At 43.9% G+C, this 7425-nt stretch overlaps 1 protein-coding gene across 3 annotated transcripts in view; it reads right to left on the reverse strand.

Moving 5' to 3' along the window:
- The window catches only part of znf438 (zinc finger protein 438), a 57303-nt gene extending 52994 nt beyond the window's left edge, over window positions 1–4309 (reverse strand). For all 3 annotated transcript variants that reach the window (XM_041968260.1, XM_041968258.1, XM_041968256.1), the window contains exon 1: window positions 4197–4309. The gene's annotated coding sequence lies outside the window, so the exon portion shown is untranslated. The remainder of the gene's footprint in view (window positions 1–4196) is intronic.
- Between the last annotated feature and the right edge of the window lie 3116 nt (window positions 4310–7425).

The raw sequence follows: 7425 nt of genomic DNA on the forward strand, positions 1-7425 counted from the left end.
GGGTGGGCGGGGCTACAGCTGAGTGGGCGGGGCTGCAGCTGTGGGTGGAGAGGGTGAGGCCAGAGACTCCACCCAGCAGCCATGTCCTCAGAGGAAGTCTTGCAGGTGCAGAGGAAACCATCACCGCTATTAACCAGGTGGACAAGGAGCTGCAGGAAACGGAGACGGTCTTGATGGAAACTGGGACAACAATTATAAAAGGATTGTGTAAGAATAAATAAAAAGGAAATCCGCCTCTTGTGTGTTTCATAAGCGTTGCATCACTTCTAGACCTCCAGTCTGTCCCACTCTGCTGGATCTCAGAATAAATGACCAAAGTTTTCTGTTCGCATCTTCTTTTACTGACTGGTAAATGTTGGCAGCAGACTCTCCACCTCATCGTCTCCTCGGTTTTATTCTGGGCCGGTGGTGTCACTGTTTCCCGGTCAGAGTTTACGTGGAAGTAGGAACATTCTCCCACCAAGTTTGGTTTTTATAAATCCCAGAAGTTGACTATATTTGTTGTACCTCAACCTGGACCCTAGACCTGAACCTAGACCTGGACCTAGACCTGAACCTAGACCTAGACCTGAACCTAGACCTAAACCTAGACCTGAACCTAGACCCTAGACCGGGGTAGCCAACATTGGTCCTCGAGGGCCCCAGTCCGGCAAGTTTTCCAGATTTCCCTGCTCCAGCATACCTGACTCAAATTCAATGGATCCAACAGCCTATAAGGATCTCCATAATGGCTCGTTAGTTTAAGTCAGGTGTGTTGGAGCACGGAAATCTGGAAAACCTGCCGGATTGGGGCCCTCGAGGACCAACGTTGGCTACCCCTGCCATAGACCTAAACCTAGACCTGAACCTAGACCTGAACCTAGACCTGCTTGTACAGCAGCACCAGGCCTGATGGCTGCATCCCTTCATCCTCCTCTCTTCTTACCCTGATGATCCATCACTCTGGACCAGGGTAGACCTGGACTCATCAGACCACATGACCTTCTTCCATGGCTCCAGAGTCCAGTCTTTATGCTCCCTAGCAACCTGAAGCCTTTTCCTCCGGTTAGCCTCACTGGTTAGTGGTTTTCTTCTGGCTCCACTGCTGTCCAGCCCCAGTCCCTTGGGTTCCCTCCACATTGTTCATGTGGAAATCTTTTTTTACTATTAAATATAGTCCTGAGTTCTACTGTTGTTTTATTGCGAAAAGTGATGACCTACCTCTATCATTCAATATTATTTTCTGACCACATTTCTTCCTGGAAAACAAGGGTTCTCCAGTATCCTTTCAGTTTTAAATAAAGAACTGGACAGCTCTTAACCCAGGTTTAGTAGTTTTTGCATCTGCTTATATGCCTTAATTTCCTCAATTTCCACAACCACAGGATGCGTCTTCCATACATGATTAAGAAATGAGAGGCTACTCATCATCAGTTATTAAATTACTTGTTGCAGCTGAAACATCATCATCCATGCAGACAAACTGACGAAGGTAAATCCAGGTGTTTTTCAGACAGGCAGTGTATGACATAATGGTGGTCATGAGACAAAAGGTCAACAGAAGATCTGAATGATGTTTACCTTCCAGGCTACAATCACAACTACTGATTCAGTAAACGCTTATTGCAGACAAGTCGTAAATGCGAAAGTATAAGCAATATACGTTTGACGTAATACTGAACTCCAGTAGCAGACGATACTGCAACAAAACCGGCCCTGTTGCATCCGCAGGGTTAAAATAGTCTGGTACAATAGTTGGTCCACAACAAGTCGTTCATCCCATAAAACCTGTTTAGGTGATAACTGCAGGATTTTAAGGGGTTAACTCCGCCCAGGATGCTAAATTCTTCAAAAGCCAACAGACATTCAGAAGGATGTGGTTACTGGTCGTAGCAGCAGGGACAGAAGGAGAAGTTCCACCGTGAGCCAACAACCTCAACACCAAGAAGTGATGAGAACAGCCCAGAAACCTGTCAGGACTGGAGGGAACAAGCTCTGGAACCAGGAGGGTGGAGGTTCAGGTGGTTTCCTGAACTGTTTGAGCCCTTTCACAGATCCGATCCTACTCAGGCCGCACATATTCACCCAGGTGCTCCTGAGCAAGGCACCAAACCTTACCTGCTCTGGGAACAAACACAGACATTATATTTTACACAAAAGCTGTTTTCAGTGAAGTTTATCCTCGTAGGTTTTCTGACCTTCAGCTCGTGTCGTGCTACATAAACTTGGTTTCTGTGAAACAGCTGCGCAGGGCTGCAGTTATTCTGGGAGTCGGTCAGTCATCGACCATTAAAACGACTCGACGACCAGTCGCTGCAGCCCTAGTGCACATGGACTGACTTTCACAAGGCAAACGTCAAAGTGAGCGGCTGCTCGAGGAGGACGACCCTGGCTGGACAAGAGCCCCTGTCCAGCTGTTTCCCACTCGTTTTGATGGTACGGTGACATAATGCACATTCCTGAAGCTGCTGTTGCTCTGCAGCTTCCTGAGGCGGAGAAGCAGCTTTTCCCAGCCTGGAACATCACAGCTGGGCTGAGCTTTACTGGCTGGGTTACACCACCAATCCCAGTCAGTACCGATTCTTTTACACGTAGTCTACATAAGACAACCTCAGATACTATTTTTATAAAACACATGACCATCAACTTCAGATATCTGCAAGTAATCAGATTACTGTAATAATCTCATTTTGGATGGGAGCAACAGATCTCGCTGAGTGTTGGTAAGTCATGCAAGAGTTGTCACCAGAAAAGGAATCTATACTGGAGTAATTACATTTGAACAGACTGAAATTGCTTTATTTATTTTTTAACCCAGCAACAAGCTGCAATTTGGTCATATCGGCTGACTTTCACTTGCAGAAGAGAGCTCGGAGGACAGACAGGATGCAAAAGATGCTGAATTAACCGTCGTTAGGGAGCGCCTCACGGTGAAATCTGCCAAAGCTCCTCTAGATATCTAATCTAGACGTCCAACCCAGTGATAATCTTAATTCTTTCAGCAGCTAACGTAGAGATAACAGAAAAACCTGCTCTATTAGATGGACAGGTGAGTTCTGGAGCTGACCTTTGACCTCTGTGTGAACCTCATGCTGAACAGTGTTTCTCTGGGGATAGTTTTAAGATAAAATGTACATTTCTGTTTAACTTTTTGCTCTGCAGTCATTGAATGAGGAAGAGACCGGGTCAGCTTTAAGAACAGCTGCCACAGCGAGCAGAACCAGCTAATAGTGACGTTTTCAGCTTCCCACACCTGCACAGACGTAGTAAGTAGCTCAAACTACCCCTGCAGTTAGCAGACTAACAACAGCGTGTACAACGGAACAACCTTCTGCCTTCATTCATTTCGCTTGTATTTTCACATTTAAATGAAGCATTCTTCAGCTTTTTCTGAACAACCAGGAATCAGAAGGGAAGCTAACTCATGATAATCATGGGACACCTGCATATGTCAAATTCTCACAACTTGTAGCACATTTTATTCATTTATTTATTTTTTAACTGGACCAACTCCAGGCCTCCTGTAGAGCCTGTCACACTCAGTTCATTCAGACCAGACTGGCTGATGCTGCGCAGCCCTGGCTTTTAATCCAGCATGGCTTCCAGCTCATAACATGTCATGTTAAAGACCACTGACAGCCCACCGACAAAAACAAGCATTCATCACCACTGCAGCGGTGCATGCACCACCGCGGACACACACCAGGCTGCAGACTGTAAACATCCCTTCAGCTCTGAGCTTAAGACCCCACACACCTGCTCAGGTGCACATTAACTGCAGTTTAAAGTTCCGCTTTGAGTGTCTGGTGTTGGTGTTTCTGCAGGGATCCTGGTGTGATGGTGCGTCTGGTGTTGGTGTTTCTGCAGGGATCCTGGTGTGGTGGTGTGTGTGTGTGTGTGTGTGTGTGTGAAGCAGGGTTAGCCGCAGGCCTGTTCTGCATTAGCTAAATGCACCGCTGGTTCACAACCAAGTTACACTTTTCCAAACGCCGTCCAATGCAATTGCGTCTTTACTCAAAAATGTCTTATTTATGAGGACTGTTATGAGTTTAAACCTGTTATCCATACTGAAAATCCGGACCCAAGTCTGAGATTCTCCCCGGTGCTTGTGAAAGCTACCGTGAAAACATCGCAAACGAGCCGCGTTCGCCTCATTTTCTCCATGTAAAAGCAGCGAGGAGGGTTAAAATCTTCATTTAACTTTAAACACATCTCACCTGGACCCCAAGTGATCAGGAGGGAGAGCCTTCAATCTACAGAGCGCCTCATTTTTCCTGTAAATCTGGGAAAACCGTCGTCTCTCACAACTATGTCTCTCCAGCCATTTTGAGCCAAACCGTCAACTTGATCCGGCGGGTGTAAAAAATAGTTGTTTTTTTTTATATATTACATTTATCAGCGTTTTAGACCCATGTAATACATTAATTAGTAAATATAACACCGTGTTTTATTTTTCAATAATCACTGTTGGCTTTTAGAGAATGAAGAGCGACATGAAGCGTTGGTTATTTTCTTATCGCACCCCCGTTCAGGCAGAAATGGTACGGTCCGGAGAGCTCCGCGTTCAGTAACCTGTAGCAGCAAAACAGAGCTGTCAGTGGGTCACCGTGGGTCACCGTGGGCTAGGGTCTGCTTCAGACAGCAGGGAAACCTTTACAGGAGAGTTTTTCTTCACAATTTGAACAATACTGTATAAAATGCAAACAAAAAGCTGCTTTATTTGAAGCGCTTTCACACTCTGGTCGGTGTACTCATCATGCACAGCCTGCAGAAGCACTTCCACAAACTCCGTTGGAGGCTGCTTTCCAATTTCCAAAGTTTCCAACACACAGAAGTTGCTGAGGGTTTTGCTTTTCTAAGTTACTATTATTATTCTCCTTTTCATGGAGGTCATGTTGAATTCACAGGTATGATCTGTTAGAGATGATTAAAGATAGACTGAAATTTCATTGTAGAAGTAGCTGGTTTCAACTTTTTTAAAGTTGGTAAAAGGTCAACACCAAATCACTGGAATTCTTTTAAAAAGCAGTACACAGAGTTAGAAAAACCTGCCAGCAAACTAAGAAGGGATACTGAACTGAAGCGTAGGAGAGAATGACTGTAACCGACGAATCATGACAACAGCGATGAAACTAAAATGTCCAAGTAGTGGACAGAAAAGGCCCCACTACATCAGTGATATGGAAGTGGGACCAGATTAAAACAATGTGCAATGTTTGTTGTTGGTTGAGTGCCCAGACAGGAAACATGACTTATTTGTTTAATCACCTGAAATCAAATCACCATGGCAACAATGCAGAAGGCATAAAAATTTTTAAGTTAAGCACATCCTATTTTTCTAACTTTTCATGTTCCTTTTTGATGTGGCTGTCATCCGGGATCTCTACATCTATCTCTGCGGCCTCCCTCTGCAGCTTGCCAACCAAAGCAATGCCTGGCTAGTTAGCCATCACCGGTCTGGAGCTGAAAGTCCCGCGGGACTCTAGCTCCTAAGCCCCAGCAAGGTTGCACCAATAAACAAGACTGAATGTAACAAGCCATTTCTCAAGGGAGAAACTCAAAAGTTATTACCATTTTATAGTAAAAGATGACAGACATGCAATTTCTCAGCAATTCTCATTTAATATGCAAAAGAGACGAGTAAATGGACTCCCATCATAAACTCGAGTGCATGTGCAACATTTTCCTCCCTACTGTATGCCTCTGACTCTAACCACCTCCAAACTACAACTTTTTGGGTTCTTCATATCAAAATTTGACACTTTCTTTAAAAACTCTGGTACCTAAAAGGTTAACTCTTTCATTCTCTATCATCTCCACTTTGAGACTTCCAGCCCAACGTCAGTACAGATGTTCCTGGACATGATCTAGTTCTGTGTTCTCTTCTACCTGCACCTTCCATCCTGCTACTGTGTCCTAGACGATCTTAGACTTTGTACAGCCAGCAGCTGGAGTCCTGTCTGGTGTGGTAGATCCCAGCTTTATCGCTCTCAAGCTTAGTTTCTGTTCTAGTGCAGCCACATTACATAACTTATTTACATGTTGATCAACCTACACAGTTCCGCTTTACAGGTAAAGTGGTTAAATAAAGTGAAATAAAAATGTTAGAATATATTATTATTGTTATGGTTTGGTAGCAAAATAATAAATATGGATTTAGAAAAGTTATAAAATAATTCTCCACAGCAGATGCAGTTGAAAAGATCTGCAACCCTAAATCCAAGAGTTGGGATTCTGTGTAAATTTGAAATGAAAACAGAATGCAATGATTAACAAATCTCGTCAACCCAAATTTCGTTCCTAACAGAACATAAACCACATGTCAGATGATGAAACTGAGATGCAGCAACACGTCTGTAAAAAGTTGGAACAGGAGCAACAAAAGGCTGGAAAAGTAATTAAACAAACCAGAAACACCTGGAGGAGCATTGGACAACTAAGCAGGTTACCTGGCAACAGGTCAGTAACATGACTGGATATAAAAGGAGCATTTCAGAGAGGCAGAGTCTCTCAGATGGAAGATGGACAGAGCTTCACCGTTCTGAGACACACTGGATCTAAAACTGGAACAATTTCAGAAAAATGTTCCTCAAATTAAAATTGTGAAGACTTACAAGATCCCAACATTGTACAATATATAATGTCATCAGCAGATTCAAAGAATAAAGAGGAATCTCTGTATGCCCATGGGACAAGGCTCAGCGTCAAAACTGGATGCTGGTGACTGATACTTGGGGTCCTGAGGCAGCACTGCATTAAATCCAGACCTGGTTCTCTACTGGAAACCACTGCATGGACTTTAGGAAGACTTCCAGAAACCACTGTCTGTGAACACAGTTCACCCTGAAACCCACAAATGCAGGTTGAAGCTCCATCATGCAGAGAAGAAGCCAGATGTGAACAGGATCCAGAACCAGCTTCTTCCGTCTTCTCTGGACCAAAGCTCATTTAAAAAAGGTACATGGAGGTTTTAGAGCAACATCTGCTCCCATCCAGACAACGTCTCTTTCAGGGAAGACCTTGCAGGTTTCAGCAAGACGATGCTGAACCACATCCTGCATCCATCACAGCAGCATGGCTTCACAGGAGAAGAGTCCGGCTGCTGAACTGGCCTGCCTGCAGTCCAGACCTTTCACCAGTACACAACATCTGGAGCATCCTAGCTTTACTGGGGTTGTGATAGACTTTAGAACCTTACTTTTTGAAAATAGCTGCTGATTTTACTGCTGCACCGATAACTTATCTTTTTAACCTTACTTTGGTTACAAATGAAATTCCTCTTGTTTGGAAATCTGCTTTTGTTCTTCCCTTGTTAAAAGGTGGAGATCGTACACTTTTAAATAATTATAGGCCTATTTCAAAGCTTTCTGTGCTTGCTAAGATCCTTGAGTCTCAACAATATTTTATCTGATTACCAATTGGGTTTTTAGAAAAAAAAAAAACACA

Source organism: Melanotaenia boesemani, chromosome 18 (assembly GCF_017639745.1).
Source record: "Melanotaenia boesemani isolate fMelBoe1 chromosome 18, fMelBoe1.pri, whole genome shotgun sequence".
NCBI lineage: Eukaryota > Metazoa > Chordata > Actinopteri > Atheriniformes > Melanotaeniidae > Melanotaenia > Melanotaenia boesemani.